A 12,615-nucleotide genomic window follows, 5' to 3' on the forward strand; every position below is an offset into this window, starting at 1 on the left:
TATTAACTTTTTCTCAATTATATTCAAATCTGGTGCACTTGTAAGTGCTGATGCAATGGTTGTCATGTTTGGCACATGTGGGTTAGAACACTAGACTGAATTTAATAAAATAATTTGTAAAATCTTATTCTTGATTTTATTTTTAAAATACATCCTTTAAAAATATAAGATAGGGAAATCATGACTAGATAGTAATTTGTTTAGAAAAGATTCTGGACTTCTACTAGGCAGTTAGTGATAGGCTACTATAAGAGTACCTGACCTGGAATCAGGAAGATTCATCTTCCTGTGTTCAAATCTGGTTTCAGATAATGAACCTGGGCAAGTCACTTAACCCCATTTGTCTCATGAGCCGGAGAAAAAATGGCAAATCACTCCAATCTCTTTGCTAAGAAAACCCCAAAATAGGATCACAAAGAGTCGGACATGACTAAACAACAAAGCTCAATATGAATAGTAAAAAAAAAAAAAGTGTGTGCAATTTGGAGCTACATTCAGTAAGACAGCACTTCTAGGAAGAAGAGAATAGTTTCTCTGTTCTCTACCCTGGTTGCACTACATTTGAAGTCTTAGGTTCAATTCTGGGCACCAGAATTAGGAAAGTTACTAATAAACTGGAGAATATCCCAAAGAGACAAATTAGTATCATAAAGAGACTTGAGTCCTTGTCATATGAAGATTAATAGAAGAAACTGTTTAGCTTCAGAAGAGAAAGGGGGATGATTGGGAAGGGAATTAAAGTTTAGGGCACCATATGCTCTCTTTCTCTTCAAGTATCTGCAGTGCTGCCATGTTCAGGAAAGGAGGCTGGTTCTATTCAACCCCATACCACAGAACTAGGAGCTAAGGCAGGAAGCTATGAAAAAGAAGTTTTAGGCTTGATTTTAGGGGAAATTTTCTAACTATGAGAGCTTCCCCAAAGTGTCATGTCCTGCCTCAGGAGGTAAAATGTGTTTTGGTCACTAGAGGTCTTCAAGCAGGGGCTGGTTGACTGTCATACATATTATGGTCAGAATCCTTTATGAATATGGGTTGGAATAGATAGCCACTGAGGTCCCTTTAAGCTCTGAAATGTCATGATTCTGATCCACCCATTTAAATCCTCTTCTTTCAGTTGTTTTGCTCAGTTTCTTACCATGAAAGTTTCCTCATGCCCCAGCTGAACATATTCTATCCCTTATCTGTGTACAGGTCACTATAACTCCTTCCCAGAGTAGACTGTAAGCTCCCTGAAGGTAGGGACTAGGCCATATTTTAGTATTTTTATCTTTAGCATCTAGCAAAGTTCCTTATTCAGAGTAAATTTTGAATTGAACCAAATTTATAAAATGACCTGTTTAATATTAGACTCATTACTAATATAGGGGACATATACACACACATGAAGGAATACCTAGAAACACACTCATCCATAGGCAAACATACCCAGATCAGGGATAGATTTTTAAAGCAGTTTTATCCCATTTTGGATTACACCAGACAGACAGACCATAAACTTTGTTAAAAGGTTTTCAAGTCTTCTTCAGGCTGGATTATAGTTCCATTAACCTCAACCATTTGTTGTTGTTTCTGCCCCTTGGTCTTAAGGACAATAATATATAAAATATATAATCATATGTATCATAAATCTATGTCTATATATCTATAGATACAAATATGTATTTATATACACAAATAAGCATATATAAATAAATATACATATATGTATGTTCTCATTTGGGCCATTCTATAGCACTGTAAAGAAGCTATTGATGTGGCTAATGTAGCACTAAATGATATTTAGGCACCAAATGATGGTGGGGACCAAATGTTGGGGTCCAGCCATGTGAAGAATTCACAATAGTCATTCTTTTTGGTACTTTTACCTTTGTAGGTTCATTTAGGAGAAAAGGTTACAGATACCAGAAATGGTCAATATGAAACAGGATTTGCAAAGCATAGAAAAAGGTTTTATGGAAAGGGCAAGTTCCTTACTGGAATAAGTTCCATTTACCAGGAGAAAGGAAACTCCCCATGAGGTTGGGGAATGAACCTACCTGGAAGACTAAATCCTAAAAGGGATTTAGTACCCGAAAAGAGAAGTGGGGTCTGAGAGCAGAGATACCACATAATTTGGGGGAGTTAGAAGACACTACATGGCATGGGGGAGGGTAAAGGGAAATACACTACTAGACAGAGTATAGTGGTCCTACCCAAAGGAGGGTAGTAGGGAAGCTATAGGCCATAAGCTGTTTTATAGGGAAATTTTATACTTAGGTACTTGACATAACTTGGATTTCTGACTGGATTATTTCTAGAGGGTAGAACCAGGAAACTAAACTGATCTCAATTATCAGAACCTTCTTCCTGTTTGCCCCAGGGAATAATTTTTATCAATAGTTCCATTTCTCTCTGCCCACCACACCCACCATTCAAGATCTCTTCAGCTATTGTTGCTATTTTTATCTTCATTTTACAGATGAGGAAACTGAGGTTGAGAGGTCAAGTGCCTTGCTTATAGTCACACAGCTAGTAAATTGTCAAATATGGGAAACCCAGCTCTTCTTACTCCCTAGTGGAGTATTATATCCACTCAGGCAGAAGGAAACAGGAAAATATTTTCCAATCTGGGGTTGGTTTTAAAAAGCAGCTTAGTTGGAACAACTAGGTGCCACAGTGGATTGAGCACCAGCCCTGAAGTCAGGAGGACCTGAGTTCAAATGTAACCTCAGATACTTAACACTTCCTAGCTGTGTGACCCTGGGCAAGTCACTCACTTGCCTTAGCAAAAAAAAAAAAAAAAAAACAGCTTTCTGGGGCTCAAGGCAAATTCAGCCCATGTCCTGTAGCATTCCTATCTCTGCCTGCACTCTAAAATAGTAATAATTTTTTTTTTTAAATCTACCTTTTTAGTTACCTTAAGATTTGTAGTGAATTTTTCCATTATCTGTTCCTCCACCAGTCTTATAACCACCTGAGCAAGGAGGGAGGCCAAGGGTTACTTGTCTTCACTTTAAAATTAGAATATCCAGGTTGGAAGGAACTTCAGGGAGGATTGAGTCACAGGATCATAAATGTAAAAGCTGAAAAGTCATTTAGTCCAATCCTTTTTGGATTTATTTTTTATAATTTTTTTATTTCAACTTTATTAATCTCTACTTTTATTTTTAGCATTTCTTTTTTTTTTTTTCCTGAGTCTGGGGTTAAGTGACTTGCCCAGGGTCACACAGCTAGGAAGTGTTAAGTGTCTGAGACCAGATTTGAACTCAGTTCTCCTGAATTCAAGGCTGGTGCTCTATCCACTGCGCCACCTAGCTGCCCCCTGTTTTTTTTTTTTTTTTTGGTTGTTTGTTTGTTTGTTTGTTTTTGTTTTGTTTTTTCAACAGAAGGGGAAACAAGAGACTCAAGAATGAAATGATTTGCCCAGGAACCCAAAGGAAGTGTCAGGGATGGACTGAACCCAGATCCAGTGCTCTCATCCAGATGATGACAGAAGTTTTATTATTTATACTTCTATAGACAACACAAGTACACAAGTTCAGGAAAGTAGAACAAAGACCTTTAATCTATTATACCGTGTGAGATGGGTGCTAGACCCCCTTTCCCAAATTAACTTATCAGAGACATCTTTAGGTACAAAGAGAAAGTATTTATTTAATCCCTGAAGGGAAAGGCCCAGACACACCTGGGAGCCATTCCAACTCCCACCATGTGCTCATGGAACCTAACTAGCTTCGGGCTTCTCAGGCTTAAATGGCAAAAGACTCAAGCCTTTTCAGTGGATAGACTAAAAGGAAGTAACCATTCTAGACCAATGATTACCAATGTTGTCTGCTTTCTGTGGATCACATCACTTCCTGTGGGCCTGACCTTAAAAGACCTCATATCACTTCCTGAAAGCTGAGGACCAAGACCTCATCTTCCCTCTCTGGGTATAGGAATCATGTGACTCAGGCCTTGTCTCATAAACTCAGAAAACTTCATCCAATCTGTCCTATTCATATGTCATAGACTTCTCTGGCAACTCAGAGTAACATTTTAAAATGCAGACAATAAAACATATGGGATTACAAAGGGAGTTGGAAATATTGAAATACAATTATCAAAATGTTTTGTTTTGTTTTTTTTTTTTAAAGAGAGAAAAGAAAAGAAGTTCACATACCCAAGGACATTTCATGTAAAGGATCACAAGTTCATAGATTTAATACTGGAAGGGGATCCCAAAGTGATCTGGTCCAAACTCTCTCATTTTACATATTTAGAAATAGCTCCATAACTGCCTTACTCTAAGCCATAGAAATAGGATTTGAATCCCAATCCTTTCACTGCAGATTTCTACTTTCCAATGTACAGTACCACCTTTGAAATTCCAAACTCTTTGATTTTACAGATAAGGGAAAAATCTCTCCCACAAGAAATGACTTCTTCAAGATTACACAACCAGGAAGTAGTCAGACTTAACCCTAGGCTTTCTGGCTCCCAATCTAGTACTAAAAAATCTTGAGGTCCCCACAGGACTTGCCATCAATAAAGAATGAACCAATGATAGCCAATGATTGATGTGACTGAAATCATTAAAGAACTCTAATATTTGGGAAATTTGCAACCAATGGATATTCCCACTGGCCCTGAGTTAATAAGAAAATTTAGTTCACTAGTACTTTCTATCCTTCCTAGTTGCAGGTTAAAGTTTGCCTTTGACTGCAATGACTCAGTGGAAAGGGTCTTAACACAGGATCATAGGTTTCCAGATAGGAATGATCTCCTCATTTTAGAGATTAGAAATTGAGGAGCAGGAGATTATGTGTCTTTCTTGAGGTCATGCAGATAACTAAATAACTAGTTAATGCCAGAGACAGGATCTGAAACAGACTGCCAGACTGCAAAGCTCATCTTCTTTCCAATAAACTACACTGCCTTGTTGCTTGGGTTTCTTAAATCTGGTAGAATTTGCATTTAGAGATAGAAGGTGACTTGGACAGAAGTTCTTAATACAACCCTTTTATTTTATAGAGGAGGAAACTAAAGCTAAAGTTAGTGAAAGACTAACTCCAGCTGAGCCAGTTAATAAACATCTATTAAGCAACTACTATGTGCTAGGCACTATGCTAAGTGTTAGATTCAAAGAAATATAAAAGACAGTTCCTAACACCAGGAAAGCTCACAGTCTAGACTGAGAGACAACATGCAAATGACTACTGACAGACCTTTTATATATAGGATAAATTGGGAATTATCAATAGAGGGAAGATACTAGGATTAAGGAAGATTGGAAAAGGTTTCCTGTAGAAGGTGAAACTGGGATCTGCCTTACTGTGAATTATATGAGAGGCCCCTAGTTAGATCTTGCTTCAGAATAAGTCTTGACTTGATTTACCTGTTTGTTCACATTTCAGACCTCTGATCCAATCTGTTCTGTGATCCACATGTTGCTTTCTCTATGGAGATTCGTGAACAATCTCTCACTGCCAGCAAGTGAATGCTTCTTAATCCTCGATTTCATCTGCTTCCATCTCTATTATAACCTTTAATAACTGTGTACTCCCTATAATCATCATCTTCCTCATTACCATCATTATTGTCATTATTGCCTCCATTAAAGACCTTGTACTTCTCAGCATGTAGCCCTATGTTGGGTTCCTCTGAGCTGAAAAGTCTCCTAGTCCCAGCCTGGAGACGGACTGTGTGTCTATTATACAGAGCACAATACAAGCTCCTTGAGATCAGGGGCTGTTTTATTTTCATTTGCATCTCCAATGTCTAAAACAATGCCTGGCTATTAGTGGGTATCAAATAAAATGCTTATTGAATGAATGAATGTCACCAAAGGACTGATAACCTAACCAAATGCAGAATGACAGAGGGATTTGGTTTTTGTTTTGTTTTTAATATGGAAGATTTACGACAAAGAATTGCATGAAAAGGCATCCAGGATTTTTTTAAACAATATTTTATTTACCCCCAAATATGAGGGTTTTTTATTTTTGCTGATGCATGCAGTCCTCATACCAATAAAATCATAGATCTTTTGAAATAAATATCAGTATCATGAGAAGCAGCATGGCATAGGATAGAGAGCTTTAGAAATCAAAAGGGCTTCTTAAACATATAAAATATATATCATATATTATATACTATACAATATGTAGTATATTATATATATTATACTATATATGAAAATATTTTAAAACATAAATAGGTTTACAAATATATGCTTATATATTTGTATGTATACATTATATAGTATAATATGTAATATATATAAATAGGTATTCAAATCAAACATTTATTGATAATAAATCATAATTTCATGACCCCCACATTCAGTTATAAGACCCCATATGGTGTTGCAACCAGCAATTTAAGAAACTGGGAATTAGTCCAAGTCTTTCATTTTATAGATCTGAGGAAAAGAGGTCTTTAAAGATTGGGCAGTTTGCCCAAGGTTACAGAGGTAATAAATAGCAGAACAGGGTTTGAACCTATGTCCTCTGACACCAAGTCTGACTTTCTTTACATTGTGCCATGTTCCCTAATCTGTTATAGAAATCAAGCATCTTTTTTTATGAGGAAAAAAAAAAATCACATTAAATTTTTCTTTGGTAAAATTTCTCACCTACTCTTTCCAAATGGCTGTGAATGTTCACTAAATAAGAGGGATCTACAGACAAATGTATCAGCATCAACACCATACATAGCAAGATTCCTGTTCCAGAGATGGGGCCCACTATAATGTTGCCTTTAGGTCACAATGAGGCCCCTGTAATGGGGAATTCCAATGTAATGTCATCAGCAAGTTCTCAGGACCAGCCAGACAATGTTTCTGGTAGTATGCTCCATGACAATGTAATTAATACCATCCCACCCACAAGGCTTCACTTTTTAGGTACTTTTCTGTTCCCAAGAAACTTTTTGTTAAGTTTTTGACTCATATCTAACTATCATTTCCATTTGGAGTTTTCCTGGCAATGGTATTACAAATTACAAATTATTTTTGCAGTTCCAAACTCTTCAATTTTACAGATAAGGAAATTTTCAGAAAATGACTTTGCCAAGATTACACAGCCAGGAAATGATCAAACTTAAACCAATCTATTGCTAACAGTTCTTGAGACTTAAAGGATCTGCCCAATTTCAGTAAAGAATGAGCCAATGATAGCCAAAAATATGATTGAAATCAGAAAAGGATTCAGCTATTTGGGAAGATTTGAAACCATTGGATGATTCCACTAGCTCTCTTTTCTTCTTTGGCTCATTTTACAGATGAGGAAACTGAGGCAAACAGGATTAAGTGTCTTGCCCTGGGTCACACAGCTAATGTGTGCTCAGAAAAGATGAGCTAGAACTCTAGCCATTGCGCCACCTGGCTGTCCAAGAAACATTTGCTTTAGGTTGATTTCTGCATTCTCAAGAGACTTATCAAAGATTACAATGTTTTGTTCTGTTTTGTTTTGTTTTTTTCTTTTGTCACATTGTAATATCAGGGGAGTGCTTGACTTCTACATCTACATCCTACATTGGATATTATTGGAAACAGTCTTGGTTAATTTTAATATCCCAATCAAATTGGCCACAGAGTGATTTCTAGGAGCTAAGGAACAATTGGAGGTAGGCGGAAGAATAGAAGTGTTTTGTCAGGTTTCTAGACTCATGAAAAATTCAGACATAGATGTAGAAAACACCTATCAGAAAGAAGACATCGAGCAAGATTCAGGGAGGGGACATGTTTAGTTTGCTCCCAACTTAGCACCAATGACAAAAACCTTTTCTATTGTGCTTTCAAGGTGCTCATGGTGGGCTTTCTTTCTTGACTATTGGATGAACAAGCCAGAGATGGAAATATCTGATTTAGTATTTGTATTTTCAGTGACTCTACAACAGAGTATCATCTGCTGAACTGGGTCGAGAGAGAGGCTTTTTCTCTGGAAAAAGGGGTAGTGGTCTTACTTTCTGCTTGTTAAGGGGCCACTTGCTGAGAATTATGGGATTTCTATTGGGAGCTCTAATTGATACATTATAAGTAACAATACCTATACAGACCCCTGGGGAAGGTTTACCAGTGAATTGGCAAATGTTAGGATTTTCTGTGAGCTCTGATAAGAATACTGCTTGTTTTCTTCAACACACAAATAAACCTTTTATTCTCTTAGCTTTGTGAACTGTGTGCTTGCAAGGGGAATTAGTAACAACACACTGAGTGTGTGCCATATAATGAAATTTTCAGATCTTCTGCATGTAGGTAATGAGCCAGAGGTCTGAGAAATCCCCCAAAGTATAACAGGTAGCTCACATTCAAATACCACTTTAAGGCTCACAAAGCATTCCCTTTGTAAGCAACCATGTGATGTGGGTAGTATAAAGATTATTCTTGCCATTTTACAAATGAGGAATCTGAGGATCAGAGAAATGATATTACTTGTGTATGGTCACATAGTGAGTAAATGACAGAGGCATGATTCAAATCCAGGAATTCTGTTACACCGTGATTTCCCTCTTCCATGTGATGCTGACTTTATCTTATTCTTCTGTTCTAAAAGAAGGGTGTATTCTCATGGAGCTGAGGTATGGTGTTGAAAGAGGAGGTCATATACACTTGACTCTTCACCTTAAGAGGCCTATGGCCAGAGCTGGCATTCTCAGACTCTCCATTAATAACATATGTGCTTAAGATAGAAGCAAACAAATTGCTTTGTGGGGACTTAGGGGGGTGGTGGTGGGGATTATAATAACTTGTGAGGATTGGGGAATACTCCCTTGAGCAGGTGGCATTTGAATTGAGTTTTAAAGTATGAGTAGGAATTTAAAGGGGAAAATGGGGTGGAAAAGCATTCCAAGTATAAGGAGCAATATGATGAAGTCAAGAAAGCACAAGCATGTTCAGAGCAAATAGCCCGGTTTGGCTGGAACCAAGAAGAATGATATAAAATAAGATTGGATAAGAGTTATGTTCCCTACATGTGCCTCAGTATAACTGTACTATAAGTTTATGTCTAATATTCTTCATGAATGTGTATGTGTATTTGTGGGGAAATATATCCCAGGTTTATGGTGAGGGTGGGAAGAGAATTTTCTATAGGTACTAATTTTTTTTACAATGATTTTTTTGTTTTTGCTTTTTCTGTAAGAAATTCCTAGTTAAATGACTTGCCCAAGGTCATATAATTGTAAGTGTCAAGTATCTGAGGCCAGATTGGAACTCAGGTCCTCTGACTCTAAGGCTCTATCCACTGTACAATATTGCTGCTCCCATACAATGACATCTTAATAAAGCTTTCGGGGGAAAAAGGTAGGAAGGGAAGGTAGAGAAGGAGGGAAGGAGGGAAGGAGGGAAGGAGGGAGGAAAGTAGGGAGAGAGACTAGGAAAGAAAAAGGGAGGGACAAAAAAGAGGAGAGAGAAGGGAAGAAGAGAGGGAGGGTGGAAAAAAGGAGACTGGAGAAAGATTGTGGAGAACCAGGCAAAAAAAGTCTGAACTTTACTTAGTCAGCATTTAGCAACCATTAAAGGGTATAAATGGAGAAGTGGTACAATCAGGACTATGCAGAAAATATCATTATAGCAGACTATGAAGAATGAAATAGAACCAGAAGAAAGTTCAGATGGGAAATCCTATTAAGAGGATGTAGTTGTTCATAAAGATAGTGGTGAGAGCCCATATTTCAATTTTTGGTTATCTCCTAAAGGATTCATATCAGCTGACTTTAGGCATGTTATTTGCATAGACTGATCTATTTGTTTAAAAAAAAAAAAAAGGATTAGACTCATTTTGCCTGACTAGGTTATCATACTCCTCCCTCTCTACCTCCCCCAACCCTTCTCTTCTCCAGGGTAAACACTCCCAGTTCCTTCAATCATAACCATTCCTTGTGTCCTAGTCTGCATTTCCTTCATCATCCTGGTCACATTCCTCTGAAAAAGTTGAAATTTGTCAATGTCCTTAAAATATAGCACCTGGAACTCACCAAGATCAAGAAGAACAAAACTAGAAGGAACCTTAAAATTCAACAAATCTAGCCTTTATTTTTCAGATAAAGAAAATGAGTCAGAAACAGGTAACTTAGTCAATGTCACACAACTAGTAAATATCTTCAGGAATGGAACCTGGGTTCTCCTCTCCATTCTAGATATTTTGTTATTTTAAGTTTACATTATATATGTGTGTGTGTGTGTGTGTGTGTGTGTATACATATATATATGTATATATGTTTTAAGATTACATTAATGGTTCCATTTTCCCCCTCTAGAATAATTCTCAATCTCACAGAATAAGTTTTTGGGTTTTGTTGTGTTTTTTTTTTTTTTGTTTTTTTTTTTTTTTTGCCTTTGGACTATCATAGTCCACTTTAGTTAAAAAAAAAAAAAAAAAGAAAAGAAAGAAAAAAAACCACCTATTCTCTGCCAGCCAGTATGTTAAGCACTGTTGATACAAAAAAAAAAAAAAAAAGGTAAAAACCAAAAACCAGACCTTGCTCTCAAGTAGCTCATAGGCTAAAGGCTTACAACATGCAAACAATTATGTACAGATCCTCCTGACTTCTATGTCTGATGTTCTATCCACTGCACCACTTAGCTACCCAAACTTTCTCTCTATCTGTCTCTCTGTCTATCTGCCTGTCTGTCTCTCTACGACTGTCTCTCTCTCTCTCTCTCTCTCTCTCTCTCTCTCTCTCTCTCTCTCTCTCTCTCTCACACACACACACACACACACACACACACACACACACACACACACACACACACACATTTTGTGGTTGCTTTTTAGTTCCTATTTCCATATCCAACATTCTGTTGAGTCATCTAGCAGCCTAAGAGACAGAGTACTGAAAGAAGAGTAGAGGGCTCAAGACTCAGAACTTGAAACTTGGAAATGGTGAACCAGCAAAGAAAGCAAAGTGGTCAGAGGTAGAAGAGAATCAGAAGTAAGCAGCGTCATGGAAGCCAAAAGAAAACTTCAGAAGGAAGAGGTAAAAAGTGTCAAAATACTGCAGATAGGCCATTGAATTTACACTGTACTTACATTTACATAGTACTTTAAGGTTTGCCAAGCACTTCACAAATATCTCAATTTGTCCTCATAACGATCTAGATTAAGTGTTATTCTGAATTAAGCTGATGATGTTGGGTGAATGTACATGAGGGGACATGTGAGAAAGAATTTGACAGGATTTTGGTACTGATTGTGGGCTAAGGAAAAGAAAACTTTCCCTTTCACCCATGATTTCAAGGTTTTGAAGTATTGGGTTTAAAAGGACAGTAATGTCATCCAAAGAAATAGGGAAGTTGGGAATAAGGGAAATAGAATTTCAGCTTTAGACATGTTGAGTTTGAATTGCCAACAGGAAGTCCAGCTGACAAGTCAGGTGCCGCTGTTATCATCCTCATTTTGCAGATAAGAAAACTGAGGTAAATTACTTGCTCAGGGTCACTAGTATCTGAGGTCAGATTTGAATTCAAGTTTTCCTAACTCCACGCCCACTTTTCCAAATGTCATGTCATCAGTTGTCACTAGGCAGGTTTGGGACAAGAATGGAGAATAAGAGTAGATAAAGTTAAAAAGTAGGTTTAAGGGTTGTGGCTAAGATCTTCAAAGTTCTGATCTTTGAGGTGTGCAAATTTCCAAGAAATGGAGAATTCTGAGGTGTGATCACCATGCCAGTGTGGGACTGATAGGCAAGGGATGAAGTAGAATGAAAAATGGGTTGCAAGAGGAATCACTGCCATAGGCATGGAGGTTGCTAAAGAAAACTGAAGGAAATAGGCAAGAAGGCCATGAACCAACTCTTATCAAAGATGCTGAAAAAACTGTAGATAATCAACAAATATGGGGTAACAGTAGCATGAGGGAATTAAATGGACTTGAGGGAAAAAAAGGAGGATCATTGAAGGTGGTCAGGAAGGAAGGGTTTGGAATCAGCAATGGAGAGCAAGATAGGACAATATTCATCCATCTTCCTTAGTCCTACAATTAAGGGGAAAGGATAGGAGAGGCTTCCACTGGAGAATATATTTATAAGATATCTGAAAAAGAAAGCCAAATTTCTGTTAAAGTGGAGAGTCCAATATTGAAAATTAAAGCTTGGAGATACTGAAATGTTATGAAATCTGGTCTTACTCATTTCTCAGATGAGGAAATGAAAGCCCAGAAAAATCTGATTCATAGTAAATGGGAAAAGTGGGATTTGAACACAGTTCCTCCGACCTCCCACTGAATCACTGCCTACCTCAGTAGAGTCCGTTGATTTGTTGAGTTGTTCCAATCATTAACTCATTTTAGGGTTTTCTTGGCAAGGACATTGGAGTGGTTTGCCGTTTCCTTCTGCAGCTCATTTTACAGATGAGAACCTGAGGCAGAGTTAACTGACTCGCCCAGGGACACACGGCTGGCGAGAGTTGGATGCCGGGATTTGAACTCGAATTCCTGGCTTCCGAACCAGAGCCACCTAGCTGCTCAATTCTGGGCTAACCGAATCCCTCCCTGCTCCACATAACCTGGTTTGGATCAGCATGCCTCACCCTTCCCCCTGCTCTCCACCCCCCACGCCTTCATTTTAGAGGCAGAGATAAAAAGGTGAGCTCTTTTTATTTGTGTCTGTATTTCTGGTCTGTGTGTATTTTCCTTGCGGAGGTATCTGTTTAGG

General features: G+C 37.8%; 1 long non-coding RNA gene across 1 annotated transcript in view; it reads right to left on the minus strand.

Annotated features, from left to right (window-relative positions):
* LOC141553521 (uncharacterized) overlaps nt 1-12,391 on the minus strand; it is a 33,574-nt gene extending 21,183 nt beyond the window's left edge. The window contains exon 1 of the long non-coding RNA XR_012485492.1: nt 12,199-12,391. This is a non-coding gene — a long non-coding RNA (uncharacterized LOC141553521). The remainder of the gene's footprint in view (nt 1-12,198) is intronic.
* Nucleotides 12,392-12,615: the final 224 nt, after the last annotated feature.

This window comes from Sminthopsis crassicaudata, chromosome 2 (assembly GCF_048593235.1).
Source record: "Sminthopsis crassicaudata isolate SCR6 chromosome 2, ASM4859323v1, whole genome shotgun sequence".
Lineage (NCBI taxonomy): Eukaryota > Metazoa > Chordata > Mammalia > Dasyuromorphia > Dasyuridae > Sminthopsis > Sminthopsis crassicaudata.